This window comes from Protopterus annectens, chromosome 3.part1 (genome assembly GCF_019279795.1).
Source record: "Protopterus annectens isolate FY-2018-M chromosome 3.part1, PAN1.0, whole genome shotgun sequence".
NCBI classification, from domain to species: Eukaryota; Metazoa; Chordata; order Ceratodontiformes; family Protopteridae; genus Protopterus; species Protopterus annectens.
In genome coordinates, this window is record NC_056732.1 from 743,106,167 (window position 1) to 743,122,427 (window position 16,261).

Consider the following 16,261-nt stretch of genomic DNA (forward strand, 5'->3'; position numbering starts at 1 on the left):
GGTTTATCACACCTCTTGTGTGTACTACAGCAGTCACTGCTCATGGCAGGAGTATACCAGCATGGACCTTCTGCAATAGACAGTGTATGTTCAGTGTACCCTACACATGTCCCCCTATTCTGCATGATTGCAAGGTCTACTCATGTGCGCATACTATGGTGTTCACACAATGCCATCACTATTGCAGTGTGGGTAGGGTTACAGATGTTACAGGTCCTGAACCCGACTATATGCAGATAGAGCCATTCCTACCATCCTTAGGATCCCTGTTGTAGTGCACTGGTGTGTCATTCTGAGACCCCCCTCCCTCAGCATTTATACAGGTGCATGACACGTAAACCCTACACATTTGTGTCACTTTGAAGTATCCCATACACTGAACACCACATGTTTAAGCCTAGACTCAGCTGATAATGTGGACTACTGTAATGTCTTATGCCATAGTGTATCTCTGCAGCAGCTGACATTGTCCTACAGGTATATACACTGGTGTTGCACTGTATATGGGTGTTTTTCAGAACATTTCACTACTGTAGGCCATGTCTACCAACAGCATGTTACTCCCTGTGGACACAGTCCGCAATGACAGGATGTTAATTTTCATGCAGGAGTGTGGCATACCCTTTCAATACCCCATCATGGTCGCCCCTGTGAGACAATGCATTTCACAGCAACAATATATGCACATGTACAGCATGCATTCAGGGTAGGTGTGTTAGATGTGTGCATGGAATATACCATCACCATTACATGCCCGATGTGTTGGCATGCATCTACATAAGACATACTCACCAGCTACAAGCTGCTGCCTTGTTGTTATCTGGGAGGGACCTACATAAGAGGGTGAGAGATGCAATGTCAGTGAGCACACCTGTGGCACTGCTACAGGCTGGTTGCAGTACTACCATACATCAACAGTAAATTCTCACAATACTACCACATCTGGACATCTGTTTATCACTACAATGCAGCAACACAATGTATCTATGACATGTCAGATATGCATGATCTACCTGTGCCACTGCAGATATTTATGCAACAGTGGTCTACTGATGTGCCCTGTGTCCTTACCTGCACGCTCCTCAGCTGGTGTGTGGGTGACACCCACCTCCATGAAGGGGTCCAGTGGTTGTTGGTGTTCCGGACGGGCAGGTGCCACGAGGCTGGCCAGGAGCTCTTACACATGTGTTGGGGGGATGGATGGCATGACCACCCCTGTGGTGAGGTGAACCCCCAGACTGCAGCAGCATGCCAATGGGCATTGTGAAGCAGGTTGTTGCAATGTTGCCGGACCTGCTCATAACTGCGGTTATGCAGGCCAACATCACTGACCCTGTGGATTAGATCGTTCCACAGGGTGGTCTGTTCCTGCTTCTCATGGGCTGCCCTGCCAAAGAGCACCTGGTAGTGCTGTACCAGGTGGTTGATGATGATTTCATTTTCATCCGGTGAATACACAGGTAACCTGCCATGTGACATCTTGCCTAAAAAACATAAAGATGGAAACAGGCCTGAGCAGCTCATATGGCAAGGTTACCACAGTTCGTAATACACATCTCTGCCCCCCCCCCACATATCAGCTTCAACAGACTGTATACACAACTTATTAGGCATGGCTACAGCTTAACTATGGTTTGAACAGATTTTGTATTGTACCACACCTTCTGCTATGTGATTGTGCCCATGTCCCCTGTGTGGACACTATCATTGCTGGCCTGTTACAGACTATTCCCCTGCATGCCATTGTCAGGGCCACTATGGTTACATATATGCTAGTGGTACGGCTGCTCTGAGATTGCTGCACATCTGACAGTCTGTGTTATTGGGGATATCTATGCATGCTGTTGGACATGTACCAGGACTGTGTAGACTATTACTACCAACAAATGTTCTATAACAGTGACACAATAACATGTGTATGTTCTATTGGCCAGCTGATCCACCTCTCCACACCCATCTGCCCATGATACCTGGCCACATCACATGAGTGTGCCAACCTGGGGCCTCCTTGTGTACTGTTACAGCAATACCATCAGGTGGCACCACCCAGGGGATGTTGGCCTCCACTCAGGGCACACACCAACATGTTCCTGTCCCCTGAGCTCAGGTCTAGGGTCTGTTCCATACTGGGCTCCAGAGACACATGAGGGATGTGCTACATCAGTCTGAGGCACCCAGTACACATTCACATGACCAACATGCTCTTCCTGCTCAGCCTCCAGACCAGGCACCTTCAGGACATGGACTGCTACTGTGAGTGGCAGTTGGGGGGAGGCTTGTTCCCATTGTGCCCATACTGGGGACCATGGGGCATCCACAGCACAGAACACACATACCATCCAGGGTGTTTACCCATCACATGTGTCACATATCACCACTGTAGACTGTCCTCTATATCTACCAATCCTGACCACCTCCACATGTGTAACTGCCATACTTCCCCATATTCCCATTACATACTTCACAGACAGGGGCAATGTGGTGCCAAGAAGGGACTAACATGTGACATACCCATCCATGGTGCACACACTGCCAGCTGTAGAGATCTGTGTGTATTGCTATGTGTGCTGTTGCCTTGCACATAGCACACATCACTGTGGTAGTGATATAGGGGACATGTCTTTATATACATATATGTCTGTGTGTGTGTTTGTACATATGTAGACATGTGCATATAGGTATATATCTATATATGTGTGGATATATGTGATGTCATATATAGGTACACATATATATGTCTACACATGGGTATATGTATATTTCTGGACATACATGCTGATATATATATATATATATATATATATATATATATATATATATATATATATATATATATATATCCTTATATGTTATATATCTGACATATGTACACATATGCAAACCTATATATGGTGTACATTCAGACATCAGCTCCACAATCTCACAACACCTTCCTGCACAGCTGCACTGTTCTGCCTTGCTACAACACAGACAGGTGCCACATATGGACACAGCCTGACATTAGTGAGGTATATGTGGGACCTGATTGCAGGTAACCCTATTACACACCTATGGCATTCTGGCATGCTACAGTACAGATTCACCTGTGTATCCTGCCAGTGGTGGGCCATGGCTCCCACATGTCCATCATAATGGCATTACTTCCCCCACCAGTTATTGGCCATGTAATATACATACTTCCCATTACACAACACACACTATGATGGCTTACATCTTGTCTGTCAGTGCTGACCTGCACAGTTAACAGCTATGGCCCACTACCTACAGGGACATACACTATTGTCCATAACAGTTGTTCAGTTGAACATCATCACAACAATACCTGATGGCACATATAACTCATTCCACATCATCTATCCCATTATGATGGACCAGGTAATCATTCTAATACATGTACATATACTTCACATACCTGTTGTGGAAATAATGTCTTTATGACTGGCAGCTGGCTAAATGCCTGCATCTTTAGCTGTTAGTGTGAAGAGGTTTATTATTTTTTTTTCCGCTTACACTTTCTTTCTTTCTTTCTTTCTTTCTTTCTTTCTTTCTTTCTTTCTTTCTTTCTTTCTTTCTTTCTTTCTTTCTTTCTTTCTTTCTCTCTCTCCAGTAAATGGATTCAGCTGCTTTGAATGGATTGCAGCCTGGCTTTAGTAAGTGATGCACTTGATCAGGTGATAGCCTCTGCACCAATCAGTGTCCTACACTTGCTAATTGCATGCAGCTTGCTGTGTAGTACTTCCAATTACCACTGTCAAGGCAACAACCTACTATAAATCCCTACCTCATGTGGATATGGTCCCTTTACCATTCCTGTGTGATGAACATCCTTCCTGTGTGTAGGAATCAGTGTTATAGACAGCAGGTAGCATTACCTCTTACAGAAGAACCGGCACACTCAGGCCAGCTACATATTTGTCGGAGGTTCCAGAACTACAGACAAATTGTGAGTAGAGTTGTGTTATGCTTTGTATATTACTGGTGTTACAGGGTGTATGTGTACATACTAGTTTACCTTGGAATGCAGTCTGTATGCATAGCTCTCAACTGTGAGCCTATTATCTTAGTGGCCAGAGGTGTGCCTATCATGTTCTGTCTGTCCACCACACAGGTCCTGTGTCAGATATTTCACTGGCAGTGTGTGTGTGTGTGTTGAGTGCTATCAGTACATGGCCACATCCATTTATGTTTCTAACCTCAATTCCCTAACTAAGGGTATGTTGCAGACTATCCTGTAACACCAGAAACGTGCTTAGTGTATGGCAACAGTTTTCCACATATGGGCCTGTGTTCCAGCCTCTGTCCTCCACCTACATACCAAGCTTTGCATATATGACATGCTGTCAGGGGTTGGTCTGTAGTGGGCTGTGAGTATATCACACTGCCATTGCTGCCAGCAGTCCACTGCTGTTGTATCCTCCACACATACAGTGTGGCTGGGGCCATATACATGTGGGCTTCACCTACACAATACATGTGTGCCCTTATGCACTCCAGAGGTCAATGTATGTAACAGTGGTATATAGCCCTGTTTTATTGAGTCTAGGGAGGGGCACCATAAATGACTTAGGCTGTTATAAATTGTGGGGGTATCAGGGGTGAGCTGCCTTAAGGTATCTGGATGTACAGTACCGTATACTTCACCTATGTTTACATTACTTACATAAATTGGGTTAATGCAGGCCTACTGCCTCCTGCCATACAGACTGTTCTGTCTGTCAGTGTGCTTGTGATGGTGTCAGGTATGGATTGTTATGTAACAGTTACATCCCATTTGGTCAACTGAACTCTTTACCACCTAGTGATTTTATACAGAGTGTAGATAGAGGCTGCTGAACTATACACCTGCATTACTTACTGTAGATTGTTTGGTATCCTGTGGCCCAGTCTGTCTTTACTATTGTACAATTTGAAGGGCTTGGCCTGGACAGCAACAGCTGTGAACCTTTTCAGACTACTGTATTAGTATAAATGTTTCACAGTTGCATTACTCTGTTTATAGGGATGCCAGTGTCTGAACAGCTATATGACATGGCATATAGAAGTGCAATAGTGCAGAAATAAAGGTTTTCCATTTCTGCAAACCTGTGTGTGGTGTTTTTACCTGTGACCTCTCTGTCAGTATATGTTGCAGGCAACGATTGTCATTTCTATAGGTGGCCCATACAGTGTCCAGTTGTTAAGGTGGTAACTGTGTGCACCTTCTACATATGTATCTTACTGTACATATCTCTGCATGTGTATGTGTAGTCACATGTATATATATATATATATATATATATATATATATATATATATATATATATATGTATGTCTGTGCCTGCATATATTTGTCTGTGTATATGTATCCTGGGATATTGATAGCTTCCACATTTTACATTTCCTATGGGAACCAGACTGTAATGCATGATATGTTACCAATAAAAGCCTGACATCATACAGGTAGGATGTAGTACTGTTAATATCTTGTGCCCATGTCATGTCAGGTCCTGGTTATGGGATCTGCAACACTTGGTAGTGTACTGCAGAACAGACATGTTTGGCTGTGTGGGGGGGTATGCCTAGTCGTACAAGACGTATATTGTTTGGGGCCTCTCAACCCCATTAATGGTGCACGTGGACATATCTGTTTTTGTTAATCTACCATTGCTATCTACAGATGTATGGCTATATATACCTATATATATATATATATATATATATATATATATATATATATATATATATATTTATATATATATATCTGCTTACATATATATAACTATGTCCATATATACCTAGGATATATATATCTGTGTGCATATATGTAACTTGCTGTGTATATGCAGACGTATAGGTGTAGAGATATATATGTGTTGATGTAGGCATTTGCATGCATATTATATATATATATATATATATATATATACATATATATATATACATATATATATATATATATATATATATATATATATATATATATAAATATATATATATACATATATATATATATATATATGCATATATATATATATATATATATATATATATATGGTATCTATTTAGATATTAATATATTTACACACACACACATACATCTAAATGTTGGTATACATTTACTGTTGCATGACTAGGCTGGATGATATGAAATGAAAACATCAGATTTATGAATATCTGGCATGGCTTAGTGGTAAATCACTTTGTCTATGGTGTGCAGGGTCCTTGGTTTGAGCTTTGTAGAGTCTGTTTATTTTGTTGCTGGACAGAACATGGGCCGTTGGATACAGAGTGATTAAGGCACTTTAAAGCAGTTGTAAGTGGGTTTGCGCATGTTTGAGCAGTGGTAAGCACTGCTAACTTCAAGTTACAGTTTCTTATACTCAGTTAGCTTCTAAATTGCTTAACCAGTGTAGGCATTAATTACCCTCATGCAAACAGGCTTAGACCCGCTTACTGCTGCTTAAAAGTGCTTGCTCCCACTTACCCCGTGCTAATTTCTTTGAAAAAAAAGAAAAAAGGATTGATAGAAAGTGGTGAAAAAGAGGCACAAAGAGGGAAAGACAGTAGAGGAAATAGCTATGGATGTGCAGGAAGGGTGTAGGGAAGGTCCATAGCTGCCCATTTCTTCTACAGCAACAGATGTGCATATACACTGAATTTGGAGGTAGACTTGGACACTCAAACCCCTGGGAGAGGGATGAGGACAACAATAATAAGCTTTGATGCTTATTAGACTGGATTACATGTCCATTGGACATGTGTGAAATGGACAGCTATGTATGGGGCGTGATTTTTTTTTTGGGAACAGATTGCCCTTTTTTTTTCTTTTTCCAGTTGAGAGTGGGATGTTGGGGGGGGGTAGTAGGTATATTTTGGGAAGTAGGTTGGGTAGGTTAACAGACAAGACACACAAGACGCATACAGGGGCAGTATATGACACATATAGGGGGTAAATACCTAATGGGGTGGGTTGTTGGGATATCAGAAGCCTACAAGCCCCCTAGTGGTAGCAGTGGGACTGAAGTCCCCACCCATGGGCAGTCAGCACTGCACCTTCACACCCCCGAAAGTGGCTGTGCTGGGGGCCTTGCCGCTGAGCCAGGCTGACTCTCTAATCTTGACATGTGGCCCTCGAGTTGGCATAGAAGATCATCAAACTGCTCGTTGATCGCTGTATGCACCACGATGCCAACCTGGCGACGGGTGACAGGTGCCTATCCATGCCCACTCCCATGGGGGGGGTGAGCCCCATCCCCTGAGGCAGTTCCATCCAAAGGTGGTGCAGGACCAATGGAGAGGGAGGTCCAGGGTTGGGCCTCAGACATGCTGATGCCTGGTGAATCGGCCAGCTGAGGTGGGACAGGTGTGTCTGCTGGGACCAGCCTTCCCAAGCATGCTATACTGTTTAGATTTCAACATCATATATGGTTTAGTAATAGTCAACACATTCTAGGGTTATGTATAACAGCATGCATAGATATTCCCATTAACCCAGACACCAGATATGGCAGAGTTGCATAGCAAACAAAGCACATGCATATATGGGACCACAGTGGTAATACGAGCAGCATGCAGGTACGTTGATGGCACCATGCCAACAATGTTGGAATAATTCAATATGGCACATGCATTGGAACCATTAAAATATTTATCAAACAATTGGACATTATCATAGTCAGTACGTACCAGTTGGGGTGGGTATGTTGGTTATTGTTGGAGATAAGGTGGGGGGGAGAGAAATATGTTAATTAACAAGTAATATAGTCCTGTACTCCACATTACTTTCCTATTCAGTGCTGTTATCTATACCTTACAAGTCTTACTACACTACCCTATAGAGTTATATTGGACAGTGATATGGCTGTCGACATCATTACACATGAACCGGTTTTACCTGCAGTATACACCTCTTACCTGGTATACCTGTGGAGGGAATGTTTGTTAACACTGACTAACTGTTTGCACACATACGCCCGGATTCCGGGCTGATGTTTTGCATTATGCTATCCAACTCTTTCTGCACAGACACCGACCATGTGTTGACCACATGCTGGTGTGCCTGAACATATCTAGAATATTTCCCTCTTCTACCTTTAGTGACCTGACACACACACATATAGATGCTTTCCTACACAGTTACATTATGTTGCACAGTGTGGGCGACAGTGACCAGTGATACTTTATTATTCAGAGAAACTGCAACACTCACAATCCCCTACAATACCAGGGTGGACAGTACCAATACAGGTTATATTGGTCTATATTTCTCAGCACAATGTTCATATCCAACGTACCTGTGGGAGCAATGTTTGTTAGCACTACCTGACTGTTGCCACACAAAGTTCCAGATTACACATTAGTATTACACACATACATCTCACTCTGTTACTGTACACACTCTGGTCACAGCTTGACAATATGGGAGTGTAGATAGAACATACTTGAAATATTACTCTCCTAACAGTTTTGGGGATTGCTACAGTGACAGGTGTGTTCTCATGATGGTTGACAATAACTTGTATTCCCTGTTTGCTGGCTACACATCTGGGATCATCTCACAGACTTACCAGGGGGACAGGCAGCAGATGTGGGCACATATACTGGACATTCTGGCCTTATGTGTACAGTTGTGGGGTATGAATCTGTATGCAGTCTAATTCCACTGCCAGGATTCAGATCATGGCTGTGTCTACTACAACTTAAACACTGTCCATCACAGTTGTGTCTGCTAAACTGATATTGCTGTATATCTCCAATATGCTTTCTGTCTTATTAATCCCTTATGCTTTTGCATTCTGACCTTGTATAACAACACTCTTATACAGATTTCCTAGACAGTTATATGTTGTAGGACAGTGTGGATGACAGTGATGTGTAATACCTCATTATTCAGAGCAACTGCATATCATTCTTGTATTTCTGGGCACAGTGTTGGTATCTGACAGACCTGTGGGAGGAAAGTTTATTAGCACTACCTGAATGTTCCTACACACAGTACCAGGTTCCACCTTACTATTATGCACATACATCTCACTCTGTTACTGTACACACTCTGATCACAGCATAAAAGTTGCGATGTAAATGGGACATACGTGGTATATTAGTCACATAAGGTATTGGGGAGTTGCTAGTGTGCCAGGTTTGTTGTTATAGATGTGTGTCAATCACTTGTATTTCCTGTTTGCTGCCTATACTTCTGGGATCATCCCACTGATTTCCCCGGAGGACAGGTTGATAGGCAATAGACATGGGCCACTTTAATAGACATTTCTGGACATATCTGTACAGTTGTGGTGCATGATTCTGTATGCAGACTACTACCACTGGCAGGATTCGAACTGTGGCTGTGTGTGCTAAAAAAAACAGCAACTTACATCTCAGTTGCATGCGCTATCTGTTTTTGCTGTCTGCATATTCCCTGTTTAATGTCTGTGTGTCTCTCAGTTATACTACATGGCCTCTTGAGATTACACTTGTCATATACAGGTATTCTTACACATTCAATTTATGGTGCATGGTGTGGGTAACAGTGCTTAATAGTACAATACTATTACATAATTGCAAATCTACATTACCATATGATACCAGAATATACACATGCAGTCCAGCAGTTAGACTTGTTTTGTCAGGATATAACACTTTTATTGCCATACAAACAATATGAGACTCTTCTGCCATATTCTCTAGTGTATGCAGTACTTGACTTGAGCAATACAGGTTTTATACTAGCAATTAATTTACTACTACTTTTATTTTTATTTCCTATGACAGTAAAAGCATGAGTATTACTGACCTGCCTCGCATCGCAACCACAACAGGTGGCAGATGTGGACCTCCTTGTTCACGGCCCACTCCATTGCAGCTGTGAGGGGCATAAGAGAAATATTTAGCCATACCTATCTATGATATACCTGAGCTGGCACTTATTACACACATACTGGGGTGATACTTACACACATCTGGAAAATCCCCTGATGCTCTAGCCTCTTGGAGCCACTCCGACAAGAGGTCCCCCTTCCACCGCTTCAGGTCGGCATAGTGGTGCCTGACCTGCTCACCAGTTCAGAGTATGCCAGTAGTACTGGTGAGGTCATGGATGAGATGGTCCCAGGCCTCCTCCTTATATTGGGAGCCCTGGTACTGGCCCTGCAGCAGTCTCTGTGCATGGTCTTTAACTAGGAGTCCTGCCATGACCTTGGACTCCTGGATGCACCAGCACTGCACCCGGAAGCGCAATCCTTTTCCCCTTACTGCCATAGTGCCTACAAGGGGAAGCTACAACCAGTTATGAGATGTATTGACTCCTCTTGGGTTTAAATAGGGCCGATTTCCTGCACTTTTCCATGACTGGCTGGTTTTGAAAAGGCTAAGCTATGGGTAAACCTGCTTACCTAAGGTTGGCATTGTTTAAAGGGGTATACCACTGGGCACAATAAGTTAGCTGATCTACACATTGCTCACACCTCATACACTGGCCTGTGCAATGCTTAGCATTGTTTACATTAGACCTTCATTATAATGCCTTTTTGGCATTGTGTTATTGTTCATTACACCTTATATGTATGCCTGGTATCCCTGATTGATGTGTACATTCACTCTGTGGGGTCCTTGTGTTTTAATGGGGACTTCAACACTCTATTAAAATTTCACCTCACCTTTGGGCTTACTGCTGTACTCCACATATTTATGTTATGTAGTGGGTTATGGCACATATGACTGTATACTGATGCCTTTCACAGGTTCAGTTTGGTTATACTATACTGGGGACATGTTTACTACTACCTCGGTTTTTTGTACTTCTGTGATGGCTTGGTGGATAACTACTAGGACTATAGTATATAGGGTCCTGGGTTTGAGACCTGCATGGTTGTTTGATTTGTTGATGGGCAGAACAAGGGTCATTGGGTACAGAGTAATTAAGGCAGTTGTAAGCAGGTTTGTGTGATGGAGAGTTAGCTTTATAATTGCTTACCGCCGCACGAACAGGCTTATGTCCACTAACTGGTGCTTGATTATGCTTATTTGTGCTTTGACCTGCTTACTAATGCCTTATTCATTATGATACTGACACCTCACATGTGCATTTACTGCAGTACTCCATTTCATAAATACATGTTATTTAGTGGGTTATGCAACAAAAATATTGGTCATAACATGCTTTGCCATGTAAAATAGAATGCACTATAGTGGGACTCGAACCAGGAATGTCTGCACGTTAGGCAAATGCTCTGCCCACTACGCTATTGCTGTGCTGCTTTACTTGCATATATCTTCCTTGTTATCCTTTTCAGCCTTTTAAACTGCTTTAACTATAGCTAAGTGATGGGCACTCACGTGCACTTACGGTTAGCTTCAATCGGATTTAAAAATTTAAAATAGGGTTTCTTCATTTTATTACTACATTCTGTTGTTGTTATACACAAGGAGGACTGTTGGTGGGAATATGAGGACACCTGTGAGCGGTCTCGCTCATTGCATACCCCTTTCTACTGTTCTACATTGCAGGGGCATGTTTATTCTGAGAGCTCTGCTCTCAGACACACCCCATGCACTCTTACAGACTCCCTGTAAGCCTAGGAGCTCAGGCAGTGCGCCTTATTAATATGCACGGCGCGCTGCCATCCTGCTCCTAAATGGTCGCTTCCATGCAGGACTAAGGTAGTCCTGCACGGAAGTTTAGTAAATCCAGGGGAGGGGGTATTATGTTGAATACTTTGACCATATCCAAATAAACTGCGAGAAAAGGATGACCACTGTATCCTGTATGACATGTTCAAATTTATTAAGGTGTTTTTAACAGAACATCATCACAAAGTAAAGTTCAACAAATAACATATAAAATAATACAATTTCACAAGACGTAACATATATATGTCACAAATTAATTCAGTTTTCAGTCATATCTTACTTCAAATAAATATGCTTTAGGGCCTGCCCAGAACTGGCCACAATGGAACATTCCCAAGCCACCAAGTTAACTAGTTCCACAAATGCTGGGCCTGATAATAAAAAAATTGAAAATCTGAGTTAGCAAGACTGATCTGTGTAACTACTAACAGCCCCTCAGATGCTTACCCACACAGGGCAGTAAGGCAAAATGAAATAATTCTGTTAGCAGAAACACATGTCAATAATATAAAAATACTCCAATTCTAGAATCTTGAAGACAATCATGTATCAGACAAGAAACCAATGCAAACTGCACAGAACAGATATAATACATTGATAACATGATTTACCAGTTAATATCCTGTCTACAGAGTTCAGAATTTATGCATCTAGGTATACTATCAGGCCCAATGTAAATAGTATGATTGGTCTGAGAGTACATTTATGGTATATGATATTAGGTGGTTTAATGGATTTGTTAAAATGTGTAATTAAGATATTATTTCAGGTGTAAATGTTGCAGTAAATTTGCCTGCCATTGTAATTACATTTTAGGATTGGTGTGACATAGTTAAGGTGCTTACCTCACAGACACAAGGAACTGGGTCTGATTCTCACCTATGTAAAATAAATTGGCTGGGCATAAAATAGCCCGCAAGGGCAGTTAGCCTGGTACTTACTTATGAATTACGATGGTTTCTGAAGGGGCATGCTGTGGGGTGGGTTTTATGTTACACAATTTTATGGCACCTGCACACTACATGGTGTGCCCCCATATGTAACTGAGGCATTTTGCTCTGTAGGTAATTTAATATTTGCACAGAGGACATGCACCTGACTGGCTGCCTGTCATGTAGTTAACAGATCATATGTAAAAGATCATGACTTGTTTATATTATTAAAACACCTTACACCTGTCACACTTCCCTGATGAGATGTTTCTCTTTCATCAAGAGCACAATAATATAGTAATCATGTCACCAACCCCAAGAGACATGAGATGCTGGCAGTGAGCCATAGGCAGCTCTACTCACAAATGTCTGACTATGTTTTAAATATTCAGTCCATTGTCAGCACTGATTCACATGTGGTAGGATTCCTCTTGTGGCTCCACATTGCAAGTCCAGATAATAGATTTGCTAAACAGGCATTTAATCTATATCCTGTCTTTGCTGAGGGTGTTGTTGAGGATAATGAAAGCAAAGACGCCGGGGAATTTCTCACTTAGGTGGCCCTGGTCCCTCAGTGGCAAGTAAATTGTCACTATTACTGAAGTGGCCCAAACACAGTGGGGAAGATAGTGGAAGCTGCTATAGAGGGGACAATAGGCAGGTATATATCTGGATGGAAAGCCTACAGGAGAGGACCCATTAATTTAACTGTCCAGTCTCTGGCCATTGAACCACCAGGAGTGATGTGGTCCACACCACCAGCCACACAGTAACGTCCCACTTTGCTAAGGTAGCAGATATGCTGCTGCTCATATCCCACCTTAACCACAACCTGGTGTGTTTCCTTCCTCGTCTTTCACTTTCCATGCACTGTGTGTTGTCCAGCACTACCCACTGTAATGTATCTGTCCTTTGTGTTTCAGTGTCTGTCACATGGCCCTATTATAGGCATACCTCTCAACTGTACAGATTTTCACAGAATGTCCAGATTTTTGCCTCTTATTTTTGGCTCATTTTCATACAATTGTGTTTTTTGGGCAAATTATTGGTACATCCTTAAAGACTGAAGCAAGAAAATAATGACAGACATTTGAGTTTCAGACTTCATACGCTTCAGGAAATTCATATTAATGCAAAACCTGTTATTCTGTCAACTTTCTAAGTTTGTAAGAGCAATATTTAAAAATTGTCCCTATTTTTGAGTCTTTGTCCAGATTTCTTGCTCTAAGATGTTGAGAGGTACACCCTATCCTAGTGTGCGCATATTCACCATGTTTATTTGTGATATTCTACACTTATCTGTCTGTCCCTGTACACTATCCTACCCTGTATTTCTTTCATCATTCCCCTTTTTCATTTTTCTCTATATGAAGCAAAGCTGTGGCCATATCCCCACTGAAATAATTGTATCACCAACCAGCAATCCTGACCAATCTTACATGCTGTACTTCTGGGTGTATCGCTGCTGATGGCCTTCTCCTTTTCCTTCTATGCTATACATCACTTTCCTCCTCTTTTATACTTCTGACAGGTGCCAACATATGTGGACACTGTAACACTGCTGCATGTCTCTATAACTTTATATAATACTCTATGCTGTCTTGCCAAAGGATGTGTTAGCACACACAGTCTATATAAATACATCCACTGCTTTACATTATGGATGCATTAGCCAATGAGTTTATGCTTTCAGTTCCAACGAGATCTTTGCAATGTGATAAATGTCTTCCCTATGAATTATGTGTTTCATTGCACAGTTATGTTTGCCTACATAGTTACGCGCTGGTTATTTATGTATTACAGTGCCCAACTAGCTGCACAGAAGTACCATGTGTCACTTACTAGTGCCCTATGTTGCCATGCCATACGACTCACATTGCAGGTCTTGTAGAGTAGAGCAGGATAGCACATCTATATGAATCCTGGCCAATGTATTCTAAAAAAAAGATTGCCATCAGCTCCTGCAAATATTAGATAGAATTCAGTTTTGAGGCATTGTCTTCAGCTAAATGAGGAAAGACTCTGGTTAATTACTTTGCAGACTGAGTAAGATTTGCAATGTGCCACAATTGTGAATGACAAGAATATACCAGTTTAGATGCCTTTTTTTAATGAGCATTGAAACTGCTTTTATAAATAGTTAAGACAAACCTCCATTTGGCATCTCTGACTGAATTCAGATTAATTCCATATTTTAAAATATCCTTTTAGATTAACATTATGTCTCTTTCAAAACTAACATTTTACATGACATTTAAAAAATGGTGATGATCTTTTACTAAATGACCTTTACAGAAAGCCAAAAGAGATGTAGTTTTGACAAGCAAGATAATCATGTTGAGCTATGACTCCATCTGTTATCAGCCTACTTTATCATTTTGTTCTGTTTTGTGTCAGATTACTCCTTTCTGCATATCTTAGTAATGTATTCAGTGAGTCAGTTAATGTTTCAAATGGTACTGCACAATGGAAGGATGGCTCCTAAAAAGCAGATTATGGAGGAAAATGAAACACAGCATTATCTTTTGATTGTACACACATTCTCTTTACTGATCATGCCTTAGCATATAGCTCAGTGAGAATTTAGCTTCAGATTAACAATGTATATTTGGACAAGATTCTATATACAGTATAACTAAATGCACTGTTGAACAAAATGTTCTCACAGCTACCTCATTTCAGTTATACATACCAAAGGGATTATTTTGCGAGTTCATTGAATTATGTCTACTAGAGGATTAATAGTAAAGTCAGTTTTCTGCATAGTTTCATTACTAAATGTGCTGGGTCCAGTATCCTGGTAAAGGATGCTCTGCTGTATTTGTAGATTTGCTAATCAGTAAATTGTGACTGCTTATTTATTACATAATTAAGCAACATGCACAATTGTGTGTGTGTGTGTGTGTGTGTGTGTGTGTGTGTGTGTGTGTGTGCGTGCGTGCGTGCGTGTGTGTGTGTAGTAATATCCATTTGTTGAAGCATTGACGTTACTATGTTTAGTACTGTATTTTCTTACACTTACCTTTTTCATAAGGCAGAAAATCCTTCTTGTAAAAAAAAAAAAAAAAAAAAAAAGTTTACCACAAGTCTATATTTCTTGAGTTGTAACATTCAAGTTTATCTTTAAACTGTACTTTCTCTTTTCCAAGTTACATCTCACCCCATTTCTTATTATGCAAGACAAGTTCCAACATGTTTTTTTTTCTGTTTCTGTAATATCATAAGTTCTAAACTTCTTTCCTGAATGCCATGTTCAACTCTACCAGAATCTGATTTTCCTCCCTCAGCTCTAATAGAGACAGCATACAATGAATGCAGTTAATTATATAGTTAGATGGATTTTCTGTCTCTTGTTTTTTACTAGTTGCATATTCTAACCTAAGGTCTCATTACATACCCACTCAACATACAGATGGTTAATTTGTGTCTTTGTGGATCTTCTGTATGTTTTACGTGTAGTTCTAAATGTCAGTCCCTTGTCTTAAGGGATCTAGTATATGTGAAAGTCAAATACTGAATTAAATGCATTTTAGGCAAAATTGGTTGAAATGCATATGATTACATGATTACTTTCTAGTCCTTTGTGGTGCAAAGCCCCCTCTCCTGATTCCTTTCAAGCATGGGCTGTGCACTTGCACCTTTGCAACTAATGTAATCAGTAATTATACTTATTATGATACATAAACTCCTGAACTTCCCAGATAACTTATTCTCACTATCCT